The following is a 20,000-nucleotide window of genomic DNA, read 5'->3' as shown; positions in this document are numbered from 1 at the left end:
TCCAGATCTGCCTGTAAAATTTCACAATCTTCTTCACTCTTCACACACCTACACAACTTCGCATCATCCGCAAACAAATTAATATAACTGTTTACTCCCTCTGGCATATCATTAATATAGACAAGGAAAAGTATTGGTGCCAGCACTGAACCTTGTGGGACTCCACTCTCCACCACCAACCAGTCCGACTTTGCATCCCTTATTACCGTTCTCATCTCCCTCCATCTCAAATAGTTTTCCATCCACTTTAACACTTTTCCTTTCAGTCCTCCATAAATCTCTAATTTCCATAGCAGTCTCATGTGAGGTACCTTGTCGAAAGCTTTTTTTAAATCCAAATATACACACAGTGTGTGTGTGTGTGTGTGTGTGTGTGTGTGTGTGTGTGTGTGTGTGTGTGTGTGTGTGTGTGTGTGTGTGTGTGTGTGTGTGTGTGTGTGTGTGTGTGTGTGTGTGTGTGTGTGTGTGTGTGTGTGTGTGTGTGTGTGTGTGTGTGTGTTTGTAATCATTTAAATTTCTTTTTCAGCATTACATTTATCGCGATGTATTTTATCACTTTTTGCTTTATCGTCCCCTCTCTGCTTAAAAAAAAATATATCCATGTAAATAGAAAGCTTAATTTGTCATATCTCGGTGCCTTTGATAATCGAAATTGTATTTATGCTTTATCTTAGGTCTGTATTTTTGTCATTTAGAGCAAATACTTGATAAAAAGACATTATCTTGTGGAAATAAAAAAGTTAAGATTCTTTTTTTCCAGTACTTCCCTGCTGCAAGATGGAAAGAATACTTCCACTGTGTTCCGGGCGTGTTTGTAAATGGAGGCTGAAAGGGAGAGACTGAAGAGACTAGGAACTCTCTAGTATATGTATTTTTATTCCTACAATACGTTATTTAGATACCTTGTCTGGACTACCCATCTTTAAAGGGAGACGTCAGCAAGGTGTATAGATAGACAGATAGACACTCCCGCGAAACATAACATTCTGTATATACACTGCTCTCCCTCATCGTGGGTGGCTTCCACTTCAGTTTCACTCTGACATCTTGTTGCTTTTGCGCTTACTTGAAGGAAATAGGTTGCAAGAAAATATTAGACCTCACAGAAATAAAGAATGAAGGGCCAGAATTAGTAAAGAGAGATTGGACGCTTTCTCCCTGCTGTTTCATTGGCCAGACACAAGAAATCTTTTCTGCTTGTATTATATTTTAAATTCAAGCCACAAGGGACACAAGAATAGACTAATATCCCAGAGTTGTTACTGGTTTTTATCAGGGAAATATCTGGCCAACATTTTGTTCCAAGAAACTACGCAGAATGCAAATTTTTCGTCACTGTTGCCTTTATTGTTTCTGAAGTTGGGTTCACATTTTTTGGCAAAACTTCTGCATTTCGTGGCACACAAGTGTTATCAAGTATTGGCAAGAGAAACAGAGGAGACTCAGCATCTCCCTGCACTGGATTATTTTTTGCTTAAAGAAAAACCAAACCGCGCAATAAATAGGAGTCGCTGTCGAAGGAGTAACTGAACTAGGGCGTGTCTGATCACAGATAAACCCAAAGGACGAAATAACAAAAAGACGGTGAAAGGCATACGCACTGGATGTATCAAAAGATAACCAATGCAGGACAGAATGATTCGGATTGGACCTTATAGTCTCATTCTTCCTGGAGACAGCCACTACAGCCCATGCAGACTATTAGCTCTGGTTGAGGCTTGTGGAACTCGGCGAAGACACAGCAAGATGGACAGGCACATACATACGTTGATACAAACATGCATATATACATCACTCCGGCCAGGTGTTTGAAGCTGAAGGATCCATTACGAACTATTCCACGTTGGATGGTGTTTGCTTCATTCCCTTATTCACCCTCATTACTGGGAAAGCAGGGAACGAATAAACCAATAGACAGATCAAGCGCTGGTTTTAATGCAGACGAGGAAACTATAAGGACAAATGGACGCCTAGTGTTTAGGAGAGTCAAGAGGAAAGACTAATGGACTGTGGATTTGAAGTCAGCCGATACACAGATGAGGACGACCGTGAAAAGGGCGACATGAATATACACGAGCGACGGGTCCATGTGTGTGGCGAGGGGACAGCCCCGCACCGCCGTGTCAGGAAGACCGATGCAAAACCAATCAGGGATCGAGTTGGAATTAAATTATAGAATTCAGATTATAATTGGAAACTTGAGGTAAAATTGATTCGTTGGTGATGTAAGCACAACTTTTTTTGTGGTAACAGGTCAAGGAAAATTGAGGAACATATTCTCACCTTACTGGATGGTGCAGGTGAAATTAGAACCTCAATATTTGTACCGAAAAAAATAAAATCTGAATATAGAATAGGATCAATGTTGGTGAGTGCATACCTTAAAACGTCAACAACTAATGGTGAATAGAGGAACAGATTCTCACTCTATTGCATGGTGCACAGGGAATGAAAGCTTGAATATTCATACATAAAAAAAGGAATCGCATACAGTATAGCTGAGCGAGGCACAGGCGGCGGTTTGTGAGGCAGCTGCAGTGTTGTCTGTAGTTTGCATCACACCATCAGTGGATCAAGGCAAAATAATTACCAGCGTTGCTTTTGTATTCACTTTTGCTTTGCGACGTTATGAATGGAAAAGTGGACTCAAAATGTAAAGCTGGATTTAGGTGGAATAGATAGATTCAGATAATAAATATAGACGTAGATAATAGACTTAAAAGATATAAAGAAAAGTACTCAATAATAAAAGTACAGTTAAATCTTTAGACTCAAATAGTAAAGCAAGTCACAAACAGCAGACTCTAATGGTAAAGCTAACCTCAAATAATAAAGCTAGACTCACATAGCAAACTTTAATAGTAAAGGTGGACCCAAACAGCAGAGTGCCGAGGCGGAGGACAGTCACGTGGGTTGAAAGGTTGTGGGGTTGTGAAGCGCTAATATTTTGTCCCACTGGTCGCGTGAAGGAATTGCTGGTGGTATTTTTTTTTTTTTTTATCCTTTGTCATTTGGTGAGGAAGCACTGAGGGGATTACCGAACGTGGCGCCGCCGCGACATTTTTATTTTATTTTCCTTTATTCTTTATTTGCATTGTTTTGCTTTGTTCTTTTTTTCGTTTTTCATTTTTCATTTTTCATTGTATTCCCATCCTTTTGATAGAGAAAATAGGACTGAAAACACATGTGCCCCCAAGAAACACACACACACACACACACACACACACACAGAAATTAATGGGTTCATTTAACTTACGACTTTATAAGAACATATAAGATTCGCGTAGAGAGAGAGAGAGAGAGAGAGAGAGAGAGAGAGCACAGTAAGTCGTCTCTCTACGGTGGAGCTTAATATTATATCATTTTCTTGTCGTAATTTTAATCCTAGGTTAAAGTAAGCTCTTGTGCAATAAAGAATCGGGTTCTGTATGTTTTAAGACTTGTTTGTAATTTTTCTAACGTTTTATTGAAAATTCAAAGGAAGGATTGCATATCTAGAATTCTGGAAAGACAAGCCGGGAATTTTGTACATGTTAAAAATTACATTCACCCGTCCTTTATCCTTTCCCTCTCTTTCCTTCTCGTTCCTTTGTTGCTCGCAGGTTGAGAACTTTGAGACTGAGCATTTTAGATTGAGAAAAGAGGAATGTAAACTCTAAAAATGTTTAATACTTTACTATAATTTTCTTCCTTGTTCTATTTTAATTTTTTACTTATTTTTTTCTTTTTTTTTTTTCTTTTTTTCAAGGAAATGTCACCAGCAGGCAAGATTGGATGGACAGGACGTAGTGGTGACGATGACAGAGATTCCCGGCAGAAGATGAAAGGTGTGTGGATTGTTTTCTCGACATTTTGTTTTACTGAGTGCTGGTTAATTACTTTAGTGTGGTACTTAATGAGACAAGAGAGGGAAAAGAAGTGTTGTAGTTTGCTACTGAAGAAGTTAAAAACCATTCAAACATTAAATAGGTACATTGAAGATGCTATTCCCGTTACAAACTTATATCTCTCATTTTATAGTGCATGTATGCAGTACAACTTATCACAAACAACCTCGTAAATTAGTGCTATAAGATAAGACTTCTTCCCAGAAATTATATGAAGATTTTTTATGATCGAAGGGAATATAACAAACTGGTGCAGTCAAATGAATAAATATAGAGCAAAGCCATGATGCAGCCAGCAGCGAGCTTTGGCCTTTATATTTCACTTTCATCCTTTGCCATTGTTTTGCTGGTGTTGTTTACAGTGGACTCGCTGTTTATTGTAACTCATATGTGCATTTATTATTTTCCGCATTTTGTTTTATCCATTTAAATTTGAATGATTTTGTTAATCAATAATTATGCATTCTTTTTCATTGGCATCAATTCTTGCTTTCACGTTTGCATTTGGATAATGCTGTGCTGATAATAGAGATATTACCATACTGTAGTCTTTTTTTTATGTTGTTTTTGCCTTTGTTTTTCTTTCGCCATTGCATACCTCTCATCTCCATCATGAGTCGCCTGTTGTGATTTCAATGTCTTCATTGATATCTTTATTTCAACTTTAATGTACAATTGCAACTTTAATGTACAATTTTAATATGATGAACACTATGAACAGTGACGGCGTTATAACAACACGGTGAACAGCTGGACACTGCAGGATATTTTCCATTTGATAATGCATGCATTTAACTCTTTTTTTCTGTTACCTCATGACCAACAAAACCTGATGATATCCATGGCTACTAGTGTATGATATATCCCCTCATGTTTAAATGGCCATAGCTCTTATTTATGTGAATGTACATACCATCAACTACACATGAATGGGGAAGAAATCAGGTCAACCGTCACGTCGGTGAAACATCATACTATCTAACTTTTTTCCTGGTGGCACCCTGCAGAAATGCTTTGCCACCTAATCCAAATTGGGAATTTCTGGAATTCCGATGTTTGAGGTGCTCTAGATACATAATTTTACTGATATATTTTGGTGGAATTAACAATGATATTTGTTTAAGAATGTAGTATAGAAATATGTCTGAACCATTATTTCACTCTGCGGTTTAATAAACTTCCTTGTTTCCCAACGAGATATGAATAATCATACTTGTAATTAGTTTAATGAGCTCCACAGGTCTGACAAGATCGCAGCTGCTGAGTTTCTACGAATGTCCGAACTCAACATCCATGTTTGTGATTCTCATGAATGGAAGATATTGTACACACGTGATATAATTTATTCACTCATAAATATTCCAAGAAAATTATTCCGTGTAGAATAATTCGGATGGTATTTCTATTTTTCATTTATATTTCAATTTGTTTTTATTTTTATTTATTTCATTTTATCTATTTTATTCTATTTTCTATTATGTTTTTTTTATTTATTTATTTATTTTTTTTTTTTATTCCTGGTGATGTACTAGACGAGTCCAACACCGTAAGTTTTTTTTCTTTTTCGTCATTCACAATTTAGTAGCTTATTTGTGACCTGTTAGAAGTTTATTATTACGTTTCTGTTAAATGATGTGTATTTTTCTTTTCTTTTCAGATGAGATATCGCCCACGACAAACATGGTAATGAGATTTTTTTTTTATACCATGTGGGCTTTTCACGGGAATTTATGGGCTAAAGGGGATACTTTTTAGGGTACCTCCTATCTCAAAGCCCACCTGCTAGGAAACCGTTGCCCTGAGTGAAGAACCCCAACCTGCACTCAGACCGTGGACAGGATTGGAACACGTGCGCTTGGAGACCCCTCGGATCCCAACACACGCATGGTTCCACTGTACCACGGCGGCCCCCTTATGATAGTTGTACTGTTATCTTGTGTCAGGAAAAGCTCTGCCCGTATATATTACAGAAATCATAAATCCAGAGGGAACAGAATGAAATTATTCACTCTAGCTACCAAAGTTACAGATGACAGAGAAGTGTTGGTGATATGTGTATGTGAACAATCCATTCAGTACTTAATCTTATTTCCTGAGGCTACTTTATCTAAGACGGTCTCCAGCATAGAGCAACGGAAGTAAAAAATATATATAAAATAAAAAAAATAAAAAAAAAACAAAGTAGTCAGAAAAGGATTGTCCAAAACCTTATATTATTTCAAGAAAGTTTTTTTTTTTTTTTTGTTCTCTGTCTGTAAGGACACCTAATGAAGCACGACATTTTTTTTTTTCTGAAACGGAATAAGTAACGTGGCTGTATGTTGCTCTGTTATACGTTACATCTCAGCGCCTTGCAGTTACTCACACCAGATCCCACCATTGTAACACCAGTACGTTCACAAGCTAAGATAAATTAAAGGAAAGAGATAAGAGAAAGTTTCTAAACTCTGGATTGTATATCTTAGGGATCGTGCGCGGAATAAGACATGCCAGTGTGAAGCTCTTATCGCTTAGGCAAAGGTGACTGTGCTGAAAACTGGTTAGCTAGATGGTTGTGTGTTCTGTGCCCCTGTTTGTTGTTGTTTTTGCTGCTGTCCTCCTCCTCCTCTTTATTATCTTATTCTCCTCCTTTTTCTACTCTTCATCATCTTTTTCTCCTCCTCCTCCTCCTCCTCCTCCTCCTCCTCCTCCTCCTCCTCCTCCTCCTCCTCCTCCTCCTTTAGTCTTCTTTTCCAAAAGATCCTTAGTCTGCTCCACGTATCTGTTCCTCATTTTTCTTCACATTTTTTAAACTCTTATCTGATGATTTTTCTACCTAACACATTTTATTCAGGTATCTGCGCCAATCAGTTTTACTTCTCTGTCGATTTTAAGTCCAACATTTTACTCGGCATTCGTTTCCTAACATTCACGTTTTCTTCGTCTTCTTATCATTATCATTACTATTATTATTATTATTATCATCATTATTATTATTGATATTATTATTATTATTATTATTATTATTATTATTATTATTATTATTATTATTATTATTATTATTATTATTATTACTATTATTATTCAGTCCCACAGTTCGCTATCAATGTTATTTCCCAATCATTTTCAAGTTTCATAGGTATGTATTTCACACACACACACACACACACACACACACACACACACACACACACACACCCTCGTATTCCTTAACGTCACACTTCTCAGAACGTCCATCACCTTCCATCACCATTAACTACTGGCATTCGTGGAACCCTCTCCTTCATAACCATTGCTATGCACAATACGCAGCGCACATCGGGCCCTCCACCTTGTCCTCCTTTCATCACAGCTTTCACAGGGACTAAGGAATGGAATAGAACGGTATCAGCAAATACCTTTTCTTTTTTCTTTTTTTTTCTTGACATAAGGCATTCTTTGTGATGGATGACGGTGAGCGTCTTGTGAAGGGTCCCATCTCCGCCGTAATTGAACCTGGTCCAGACATTATCCATCATGGTGATAAGCTGTCGCCGAAGAAAACGGGTTAGGTGTGTGGGAGGAGGAAAACCGGATGGCCTTGTTTTCCGCGTTTAAGTTCGATTAGAAACGCTCGGGTTTTCCTTGGCCTGAATTGCCTTGTGCCCCAATACTCACATGCAGAGGAGCGCGGTGCAGGAAGGGAAAGTGAGTGTGTCAGTTGCTTTGATGGTTGTTGGCGTATTTGTATTCAGCAGCGTGAGTATATTGTTTTGTGAAGCACTGAAGCGAAGTCGTGGGTAGTTCGTGGTTTGGTAGATGAGTTTTATTGCAGGGAAGACGTAATAACCAACATAAATAGCATAATCAACATACTGAGCTTGAATCAATAACATCCTCGCGCAATACCGCATGCTCCTGGTACAGTGGAACCACGCGCGCTTTGGGGTCCGAGGTGTCGCCAAAGGCATGGGGTTGGAATCTGACCACGGTCCGAGAGTAGGATGGGCTTCCTTACTCGGGGTAACGGTTCCCTAACGGGTTGGGTTTCAAATAGAAGGTTCTTAAAAAAGATACCTCCTTTAGCCCATAAATTCTCGTGAAAAGCCCACATTGTATAAACAAAATCCGTCTAATTTTTCATGGTATTTCCTTCCACTGTTCCGCTCGGTCCCTCGCTGCATCTTTATGACTTTGTTTCACTTTTTTTTTTCTAAGTTTAGGGTCATTCTTCCCCGTAACTGATGCTTTGATCTTTTCTTTTTAGTAAATTATTTAAATATTTACTTCTTGCAATACTAGAAAATAATTACCTCATTCCATTGTTCGTATGAAGATAAGTTTCTCAAATAACTGTATTTTTTTATCTTTGTATTTATTCGTTCTCTTTCTCTATATGTCTTGTCTTTGATTAAGAATCTTATCTTTATTATAAAGCTATGGACCGTGAAGGAGCAGCTTAGTGTGGTGTAAGCAGATTATGTGGTACATAAATAAGTGTAACGATATCTGCTGTTGATCTGTCATGCACACCTGGACCCCACATCTGTATTATGGAATGCAGATGTAATGTTAATATTTATAGAACAGTTCACTATCGCTGCAAAATTTTCTCCCGCGTCATCCCTTGAGTTGTCTGTGACAAGTAATTATGAACAATGGAATATCTCGATTCACATCCTGCCTTGCCACTGGCCACTTCAACGAAATTCACTAGATAATCAGTACTAAATTACCTTGATGGAAAAATATTTAGCAGCAGGCATAAGCTCCAGAAGAGTGCATCCTGAGATGAAAGTTTTAACGACATAAACTTTGTCCTTCGAGCTGGAAACGAGGTGGGGACCGCGGGCAAAGTTTGAGCGGCTTTGCGTCTTCAGGGCCTCCGACGCGGTAGCTGCCTGCTGGAGCTGAACAAAACGTCCTGCCTATTGAAGTTTTGTTTTTCTCTTTTTAGGGAAGTTCCTCTTAGGAGTTAGTCCCTAAAAGGATCATCCAAAACTGGAGGATGAGTGTCTTGAAATCTCCATATTGAAAGAATTCACATCATATGAGGGAGAAAATGAAGAAGCAGACACTGAGTTCCAGAGTTTACTAGAAAAAGGATGAAAGATTGAGAATGCTTGTCAACTCATGTATTAGAGAGGTGGACAGAATACATGTAAGAATGAACACAACATCTTGCCTGGTGAAGCTGAAAAAAAAAACGTCTTTCTTAAAATGTTTCATCTGATAATGATAGGATATGCTCTGTACCTAAGAATGAACCATTACGCATACGTGAAATATCCTTTAACTTCTCAAGAGTGGTGCGTAACCATCTTTCATTAAAGAAAAATTAAACACTAGAAAATACTTTTACTTGTTTTTTACTTTTTATGTCAGTATTCTTCACTTGCTTATCATGATAAATTCACACGTATTACTATCATCTTTTGGGAGGCGTATTTCTTATAAATGAGAAATTTCTTAAATCAAAAAGTCCATTTTATAAATGGGACAATTTCCTTAGTAGAATAACTACTTTACATGTAAACTATCCTTTTTACAATGGCGTGTCATATTTTTGATATTATATATATATATATATATATATATATATATATATATATATATATATATATATATATATATATATATATATATATATATATATATATATATATATATATATATATATATATATATATATATAAATATATATAATTTTTTTACATGAGTACATTAATATTCTTCTCGTGTTCTTCATGATTTTTTCTTCATTCTTTTAACTTTTGAAAATTGGCTAACCATCTTTTAATTAAAAGAAAGATACCAAAAAAATAAGGATGATCCAGGAAACACGACACCGGAGGAGCTGAAGTCGACAGCAAGACATGTGAGAAGAAATCGTGTTGACAAGGGATGTGGGCGGTGTTAGGGGAGAGGCAACTGGTGGGTGGAGGTGAAGGGGTCTCATTAAGGTGCCCATCACAGGTAATTACCAGCCGGGAGGTAAAGGTTTGTGGTGACGCTTGAAGCGCTCTAGGAAGAAACCTGAATAGCGAATAGTAATTTGATCTATTAGCGGCTGCATTTCCCACAGTGAGCCAGGGAGTAGTAGTTAAGCTTGTCGCCCACCAGATCGGATCGGAAACGCCGCGGAAGCTTACGAAGCCTCGGAACGGACACGACACGACGTTCAGTACGCCCACCAGCTCAGACGACATCGGATCGGAAACGACGCGGGTGCTGTGTTTATCTTTCAGTCTGTCCAGCTACACGTTGAAAGTTTCTATATACTACTTAGCAAGTAAAAAAAAAAAAAAAAAAGACAAACAGAACATTTTCATGTTGAATTTAAACGAATTATTACATTTATGGAAAAAAAAACTATTGTCACTACAGACGCGGCTCTACAAGCGTAGAATTATCGTACAAAGCGTACGATAGTGAGGAAGGGTATCGTACATCGTATTTGAAGCAAAATTGTCGTACAAACACGATAATTATCGTACGAATAGTAGCCCTGCATCACAACCTCTCCAAACACCGTTCTGCGCATGCGCAGTCTCTCGGACGCATCAGAACTATCAGAAAAATATTCTTTCCAAGATATCCGCGTCGTTTCCGTTCTGATCCGATGCGTCGTTTCGTTTCCGATCCGATCAGGTGGGCGTTAGCACGTTTAAATGTATGGTTTAGATTTTTTTCCGATGCTTCGTGTCCGTTCCGAAGTGTCGTTTCCGATCTGGTGGGCGACAAGCCTAAAGGTACCCGGACACTTTTTGTAGTGGCTGGTGAAAGGTCCTTCGCACTCTTGGGATTACCTGGATAACGCTATTTCACACGTCACACTCAAACCTTTCCTTACACCGCAAAGTTTCAACAGCTGCTCCTACTACTACTGCTGCTGCTGCTAAACTGTTCCTGCTTCTCTTATTCTGCTACTACTACTACTACTACTACTACTACTACTACTACTACTACTACTACTACTACTACTGCTGCTGCCGTTGTTGTTGTTGTTGTTGCTGCTGCTGTTGTTGTTTCTACTGCTGTTAACATTACTTTTGATGATATTTTTTGTTGTTCTACTATTTACTACATTACTCGCATTGCAACTTTGTGTGTTCAAAACAGGAAATAGATCAATTGTATATGATAGAACGGCATCCCATATAATGGCCTATAATTTTCTGCCTTTACTTTTTTTCATTTTATTCCATGTTTATCTATCCTATTTTAACGCTGACAAAATCAGATGAAAGCAATTACAAAGCTGTTCCTTAGCAGCCAAGAGACTTTTCTGTTGCTCGCTTCATGTGGACGTAGAGCAACAATAAGATAGTAAGAATGTACTAACTTGAGGTCCTGGATTTACTTTAGTATTTCCGTTTTCAAAAGACATGCATAGCGTTCATCCGCTATCCACAAATGTAATAGTTGAATATTTCAAACATTTATGATTAATTTTTAATAAAATATCTCTAGTTGAATAAAATAAGTGTCACGTATAATTTTTAGCGAAAATCCTTGCCACTTAAAATAATATGACTCGCGTTCCTATAATTTGAATGTTGAAATGTCTCATTTTGACAATCCTGTTACGGCTGATGAAGAAACTTTTCTTTAATTTCCGAAATGTTGCTGAAAGGTTAAACTCCTTGTGAGTAATTTCTTCATATCATAGAACGTGAAAATTAGCAAGAAACCTTGATTCCTTGATAGATTTAGAATTTAATGAAATAATAATGAAATGTTTCAAGGAAATCCGTACAGTCAATGTTTACAATAATTCACTTTCCGATGCATTAATGAATACTTATTATATCATTATCATTCATGGTACCCTTGAATAATTATCAAATGAATTTGTAAACAAACAAATCTCATTCAGATTCATTAGATTACCTAACTGAGCGCTTTTTCATTGAATTAGTTTTATTGTCATGTAAAGGTTGTTGTTGTTGTTGTTGTTGTTGTTGTTTTATCAATGTACGTATGTGTGTAAATCACAAACCTTTTATTATTTATTAGTAGACTTGTGTCGGAGATTCACTAGTGACGCTCTGAAGTACGAGTATATTTGGCAAAGAAGAAACTCAAGAGCTTGGATATTTAACGATGGCTTTGATAATTTACGTCAACGCTTGTAGTATACATGTATGCGGAGGTCATGTGTGTGTGTGTGTGTGTGTGTGTGTGTGTGTGTGTGTGTGTGTGTGTGTGTGTGTGTGTGTGTGTGTTATGTAAACGCCCATTGAAGTATAAATTAGTTTAATCCTGGCTGAGAATGCAAAAAAAAATACTGAATAAGAATAAATCCTAAAAATACAAATATTGGATAACATATAAGCGCTACCGAAGTCGGATGACCCACTGCAAGTTCCCTAAACACACACACGCACATTGTTTTCATCAAATTTATATAAATTTCTTAAGACTGTAGCTAGAAGGTTGGAGGCGAGCTCCTGCAATGCCTCCAGTAAATGAATTCGTCACCTAAATGTCTCTTATTATCATTACTGACGATTTCCTTTAGACTCCCACACAATTCAGAGCAGTGCCGGGATACGTGGAGTCTTGTATAGGAGTGTTCACAATTACTACTCATCAGAACTTGGTGATGGCACACTTCCTTCCCCTTTCCGCTGCAATTGGGTCTCTAATCGCTCTCGCCCCTCCTGTCCCATCTTCCTAATGTTGCCTTTAACCTCTACATTCACTCCTTTGTCCCTTTCCCTGGTGTACCTCGGAGCGGGGTTGCCTCACTCTACTCTCTATTTTCTACAAGTGGCTATTTCTTCCTAAGAGGAGCATTAAGACGACTCTTGAACTAAATTAAACTTACCTTCTGTGTTTTTGGTGCGCTTTCTTTCCTTCCTCAGCAGCGTCTGGTAGGCTTATTTCCTCAGTTTGTTTCTATAGTTTCGTTTGACGCACCTTTCATGTAAAAAAGTTTGTTTAAAGCAATTAATATCTCTCTCTCTCTCTCTCTCTCTCTCTCTCTCTCTCTCTCTCTCTCTCTCTCTCTCTCTCTCTCTCTCTCTCTCTCTCTCTCTCTCTCTCTCTCTCTAGCACGTGAATCTGTTGTTTATGAAGTACTGCTCACAAATTTTTAAATCAAATTAATTGGAATGGAATCCTTTCATTTACCTCCGATTACGGTGATATAATATAATGTCCTTTAATAATTATAACTATAACACGACTTTGTGTACTGACCGGGAGAAGAAAGATTTAACCCCTTCAGTACTGGAGCACATTTTTACCATGAGTTTGGGTATGATAAGATGATTTATTTTATTGACATCACGAAAACACTATGGGTGTCAGAAGATTAATGATCAGAGTCATCACTATTTTCATCCCCACATAAGTTTCTGAAGATGTATGAAATCACCAAATAGTACCACATAGAATATGAAAATGTGTCATGGTACTGAAGAGGTTAAAGTAGTGGAAGAGATAAATTTCATCTCCTTCCAATAGAAAGTCTATGTGAGAACGTAACGTGAGAGTGAGGGAGTAGAGGATAGGTAAGATAAGGCACCCACGGTCACTACTGAATCAATTATGTGCACGTAGTATGAAATTGTTAACAGATTTACCGTATAGTTTCGCTTTATCGTTTTTCTTTTCTTTTTTTTTTTTCTCTCTCTCCTCGATTAACTTAAGTATTGTGTTTTATTTGCTTCTTTATTCATTCATATATTAATATACACCTACATATTTTTCTTCTATTGTTATCCTTTTATGTATTGCTAGATTTGTTCTTACACAAATAATCTTTTCTTATGTGATCCGGACAACAGTGGAAATAGATCTAAGGCTGAACACTTCAACAAAGGTAGTAACTGATGACTGAGGTGAAGATACGATACGTATTTTCAACCAAGTCAGTAATGCTTATAGATGCAAATCGATACCATGATTTTTTTTCGCATACCGATTCACTGTAAACTAATTTATTCGGCGAGTGCATTTAAAGGAACAAGAGATTCAGGATTGTGCAGCACAGTCAGGGATTACGAGGGAGTGCCGGTGCCGAGAAAATGTGTGCGAGGACCGAACTGGCATTGTATTGGTCACGAGTTCGATGTTGATTGTAAGAGGAAGTGGAAAAGAAACATCAAAGAGTGAAGGAAACGAGAACTAAGAGAGAATATATTTAATAATTAATAGTAGTAGTAGTAGTAGTAGTAGTGGTAGTGGTAGTGGTAATGGTAGTGGTAGTGGTGGTGGTGGACGGGAAAAGGATAATGATAAGTAACAGAAAAGAAGATGGAAACGAACGATAAAGATAATGAGTTAAGAAAAAAAGGTGAAGAAGAAAAGAAAAGAAGAAAAGAAAAACAAAGAAAAAAAAGAAGAAACGAGGAAGAAGAATAAAAAGAAAGATAGGAAGAAAAGAAAGCAAAAGAGAAATGATGAAAACAATGAAGAAGTGGAAGATAAAAAAGTGTTAATGTAAGGAACTCCATCACAAAAAATATAGTGCAGATGATAAAAGTATTAGCTCCAGTATGAACTTCATCCTATAAAGTCTAAACAATTAATTGTAAAGTCTCATCAGAGAAAAATTATCTTCTATTAATGAATTCCAATACTCCTGCGAGATTTCACATGATTCCAACACATAATTTCAGCTGCCTGCTGCATACACACGCCATGCAGACTCACGCACTTTTCAATAGCATGATTTAGTTTCAGTTACTGTGTGCAAGTTCTGTTACAGTGGTGCTGGATTCTTTACACTGACCTGGCTTCTGGAAGGTCTGAAACGCACCTCCATCTTGCCAGTAACTTTCGAAAATTCGAAAGTGTGACCAACTTTTGCGAACATCTCAAACATTTCTGAAGTCTTTATTTAGCCTTCATATCCTATCTATTTTTATGGGCATTGTGGAACAGAAGATAGCCTACTTATTACTTCTTGTAAATTCATGTATCCTGCTTTTTCTACTTACTGAGTATTTTTTTTTTTCTCCATTCGCGTAAGTGTCTGAGCATTTATTTTTTCTCTATTCGCGTAAGTGTTCAATAAATCACAGCAATGAACAATACATAAGCCTCGGTGTCATTTTCCTAAAGGTTTGCACCAGTGTAACTAAAGGCAAAACGCGCTGTTCTTGACATAGGCAAATGAATGTCATCCAATGGAAATATTTCCTCTGTGTAGATTTAATTTCATCCACGATGAGTAGAAAAATTATCTTCCAATGTTGACATCACACGATTCAAAGTTGCCCCAGTGTACAAAAGTTCATTTTCTTACGCTCAAGTAGTTACGTAAATTAACAGTGAGACTATTACCTGCATTTCAGAGAACCAATCTGAAGGGAACATTGCCAAGAGGAGAATATATGCTCATTTCTACCAGTGAGGAGTGGAATTCGTTCTCGCGATGAGGAAATGCAGCCAGGAACAGACAGGGGTTACTCCGCTGCCACTTGGGTTAAAATAAGAAAACACATCGCCACGCTCGGCCCATCTCGGTGATGTGCATAGAAATCGTGTTATTAGTGTGAAACTAAATTCATTGGGTGTCGCGATACGATGACAGGAAAGAAAAAAATGAGGTTGCTTTGTTCATGACCAGGAAAAAATAAGATGTATGTTTCCGCGGTGTTGATTTGCCATTTATGAGTGTTTCCGCGTGGAGAGAACATATAAAGGATAAAGCCACAGCTTTAGGATTAAGAGTTTATACCTTTATATCTTTTTGAGGGTGTTTGTGATTAGCTGCATTTCCTAATATACAAGTGAAGTAAGAAACGGTGACACTGGCATTACGATGAATCATTCATTAGCGAAATACGGAGTTAGTTGAGATACGACAGGAAGACTGATTCATTATAGGTGACACAAGAGCTCTAAGGTCCCAACAACACTGAGGATATGGGGAGAAAGTCACAGAAGTCAAACATTAACCAGGTTTAATTGATTCCTTACAAAAGGATGATGGTAAAGATTATAGACAACAGCTGGATGTAAAGTTATTACTTGATACAAGTGAAACCAGTTACAAAACAGCGATAACACTGGTGAGAGGAGAGAAAGTCATCATATGCGAAACAAACATTAATCAGCTCTTGAAGACAAAGAATATAACCACCAACCATGTACACAGTCACAATAAACCTATTCAACTACACCTGCACCAGCAATAGGAAAAATACTATTCCATCATTAAGTGCAATCAGTTCCTCACAAAAAAATATTAGCCATTATTCAGAAGGCTCATAATGACGCTTGATTGGCTAGAGCACTTTGCAGAGTTGTTTTATGTTTGGAGTGGGAGAGTGCGAAGGCGGACACACGTGTGCATGAGTGCCATTAGTGCTGAGTGTGTCTTTAACTGAGAGCGTGGAAGAATTACAGGACAATTAATCACACCCGAGCAAACTGTTTCCATGCGTCTGTTATTTGGCTTCATCGAACTGACCTGCACAATGAGAGAGAGAGAGAGAGAGAGAGAGAGAGAGAGAGAGAGAGAGAGAGAGAGAGAAATGCTGTCTCCCTTAACACACTCCTGGACACTCGGAATTCAATTAATTTTCTCTAAAATTCACAATATTTTACTGACGATGTAATAGAATTTCTGCTCGCCATTCATCTAGGCGCCACCTGCGTGACTGTGGCGGCCGCGGCTACAAGGCTGGGCGGGGCAGTAAAGCAGGTTAGGTAAGTGTGATGATTTGTTGCTCTCTCTCTCTCTCTCTCTCTCTCTCTCTCTCTCTCTCTCTCTCTCTCTCTCTCTCTCTCTCTCTCTCTCTCTCTCTCTCTCTCTCTCTCTCTCTTGACATAAAATTTATTGTATTAAAAAGCCAACCAACGAAAATAAATAAGTGAATTTATTGAATCATATTCATATTATTTCTTTTGTTTGTGTTTATCAGGGAATTTAACTCACGAGGTGCGAGGAAACTCCTTTCTTGCTGCGGAGGTTCTGAAGAAATCTAGTTTTTGTCATAAAATATTCTGTATATTCAGGAAGATTTATGTAGCTTTATTACTAGGAACGTTCAGTATGTGTTTGCGTCCCTGTCTGTCTTTCTGTCTGTTAAGAGAACTTCCCCAACACTAAAGCAGAATTCAGTATGTTTGTTTGTCTGGCACGCTGGCTGGCTGGTTGTCTAGCTGACTCTATGTCTGTTTCTCTATCTTTCTGAATGTCTTTTCACAGTAATGAAGCCGCATTAAGATTAAATAGAAAAAAATCAATACGCAATAATCAAAATCTCCGTCTAAGAGCAGGGAGATTAAAAATGAGAAAATAAGAATTTCTTTCTAGCAAAAGTTATCGACAGAAAACTAATTTGAGACGCAGAGCGGGGCAGAGCAGAGGATTAAATCTCTCTCTCTCTCTCTCTCTCTCTCTCTCTCTCTCTCTCTCTCTCTCTCTCTCTCTCTCTCTCTCTGATCATTTTATCTAAAGCCAATGATTAATTCGGTTTTGTTACGTAAAGCTTATGTTATGATATGTTGTGTTACGCTATGTTGCATCTTTATATTATGCTGAGGTGTATCATGCTATGCTGTTATTTTCTTACATAATTTTAAGATATGTTTTGCTGGGAAAATTCATCATAAGAATAATAATCGTAGAGTGAACAATTTATAGATGGCAATTGCTGGTGTGGAATTAATGAGAGAGAGAGAGAGAGAGAGAGAGAGAGAGAGAGAGAGAGAGAGATTGGAGGAATGGGAATTTATACGTGCCGTAAAAGGCTGCTAAAAGAACAATGGTGGAGAGAAACCCCAACCCGCGGGAACTTTTCTACTGGGACAAAAGAAGAAAGCTTGAGGTGGCTTTCATTCTTTTGTTTTTTGTTTTTGTTTCACCTTCTGTCATATTTTTATATATATATATATATATATATTCTTGCATACCAACGAATTTGTTCTGTGTGTGTAATTCACCTCGGTCGTCTACTGGTCACCCAGCCAGCCTTCCCCATTAAGGAGCGAACTCAGAACTCATAGACCGATCTTCGGGTAGGACTGAGACCACGTGTGTGTGTGTGTGTGTGTGTGTGTGTGTGTGTGTGTGTGTCGAGAGAGAGAGAGAGAGAGAGAGAGAGAGAAACTAATAACTGCAAACTCCCTCCATTTATAATTTCATCAATACTGGAAAACTACTCCTATCATCCTATCATTAGTAGTGTGTGTGTGTGTGTATGCGAAACGTTATAGCTTTATAATGAAGCTAAAAAAGATAAGGCAATAACTTGCTATGATTTTGTTTAATACTGTTCTCCACCGACTCAAACCTGTGATTTCTAACAAACGAAACACCGGCTATCCTGAGCTGCCTGATGCATAACGCTTCCAAGAACCGCCAGGAAATTACTGCCTGCTAAACGCCTGAAAAGGATTCTTAATTGCCAGATATCATAATGACGGACGGAACTGACAGTCAGCCATGGCTTTTAGGCGGCAAACAATACCGGTATAGAAGCGTGTCGGCGGGTCCAGACTCCAGTGAGCCGTGGTGGAGGAACGGCTGTGCTAAAACATCGGTGAAACATTAAAATCCGTGTAGCTGAAGGCGGTACTCCAGCGCCATGAAGCTTCACTCGCTGAAAGTAATAAAAGCACGGAGCGAATACACTGTTTCTATTGTGTTTGGAGTTTTTCTATCAATATTTGCTGGATGTTTCTCGGCAGGCGCAGGGAACAGCTCGGAGTAATCACATGCATTATTTACACGGCTAGCTCCCCGGCGCCGCCCATGCCGTGTTTATTAAGTTGATTAAATCGGTGAGAACAATGCACCCAAGACCAGGCGGGAAGATAGTGATAAACGCCTCCCACTGACGCGGAAATAACACATGAGCTGGTGGCCTCCGTGCTCCATCTGGCTAATTCTGGTGCCGCACGAAATATTCTCAAACCATTTGCCCTTCTTTCCACTAGATCTTCCTCTCTCTCTCTCTCTCTCTCTCTCTCCTCTCTCTCTCTCTCTCTCTCTCTCTCTCTCTCTCTCTCTCTCTCTCTCTCTCTCTCTCTCTCTCTCTCTCTCTCTCTCTCTCTCTCTCTCTCTCTCTCTCTCTCTCTCTCTCTCTCTCTCTCTCTCTCTCTCTCTCTCTCTCTCTCTCTCTCTCTCTCTCTCTCTCTTTACCTTTTCCTTACATAAAGATTTGATCTCCCTTCTACACACACACACACACACACACACACACACACACACACACACACACACACACACACACACACACAGGCAAGCAGCGATCTTCCCCACACAAGCCTCCAATCCCACCTCGAACGCAGTAATATTATTTTTTCTCCACTAAGGCTTGTCCGCTCTAGATTTGATCGATCTCATACCCTCTCGTCCCCATTCTCTCCCTCTCTCCCTCCTCCACCTTTTTTCCCTTCTTCCCATTTTTCAGCTTCCTTTCTTCTCTCTGTGTGTATTTCTCTTTCATGCCTCCCCCTTGAAATCCCCAGAGCGTTCTTTCCTTTTTTCTTCTCAATCTCTCTTTCTCTCTCTCTTTTCCTCTCTCTCTCACAGCGCCCTTCCTTCTGGTGCCAGTGATGGAAGTTATCTCAGAAGAAGACTCGCGTGTCCTCCATCTCAGTGCTCGAGGCGTCCCGAAATGGTCAAGGGGAAAGCAAGTGGGAGTGATGACGAGGAAAGTAAGACTGATGAGAGAGAGAGAGAGAGAGAGAGAGAGAGAGAGAGAGAGAGAGAGAGAGAGAGAGAGAGAGAGAGAGAGAGAGAGAGAGATATCAAATGACTTTTCTGTATTTTGCGAGGATATCTTCTGATCTGCTGATTAGTACTAATTAACTACACATGAAGGAACAGGATAGGTGTACAAGAGAGAGAGAGAGAGAGAGAGAGAGAGAGAGAGAGAGAGAGAGAGAGAGACAGACAAGCATAAGTGAAAATATCTAATGAAGAGAGAGATAAGACGAGTAAGATGAGTGAGCAAAAGATTACTTCATGGAAAAAGAAAAAGATAGATAGGAAACCGTACACACACACACACACACACACACACACACACACACACACACACACACACACACACACACACACACACACACACACACACACACACACACACACACACACACACACACAACAAGACGGATGGGGTGTGATGGCAATTCTTTTCATATTACACAAGATAACTGCGATGATTCAGATTTCCATAATGA

General features: G+C 38.6%; 1 protein-coding gene and 1 long non-coding RNA gene across 2 annotated transcripts in view; one reads left to right on the top strand and one right to left on the bottom strand.

Annotated features, from left to right (window-relative positions):
- LOC123505221 overlaps nt 1-20,000 on the top strand; it is a 96,518-nt gene that overhangs the window by 8,137 nt on the left and 68,381 nt on the right. The window contains exons 2-3 of the mRNA XM_045256402.1: nt 3,749-3,827; nt 5,545-5,570. The gene's annotated coding sequence lies outside the window, so the exon portion shown is untranslated. The remainder of the gene's footprint in view (nt 1-3,748; nt 3,828-5,544; nt 5,571-20,000) is intronic.
- Nucleotides 1-20,000, bottom strand: part of LOC123505225 — a 92,690-nt gene that overhangs the window by 37,224 nt on the left and 35,466 nt on the right. The window lies entirely within an intron of this gene.

Source organism: Portunus trituberculatus, chromosome 17, assembly GCF_017591435.1.
Source record: "Portunus trituberculatus isolate SZX2019 chromosome 17, ASM1759143v1, whole genome shotgun sequence".
NCBI lineage: Eukaryota > Metazoa > Arthropoda > Malacostraca > Decapoda > Portunidae > Portunus > Portunus trituberculatus.
Note: the sequence above shows the minus strand (reverse complement) of the source record. Positions and strands in the feature narration are given on the sequence as shown.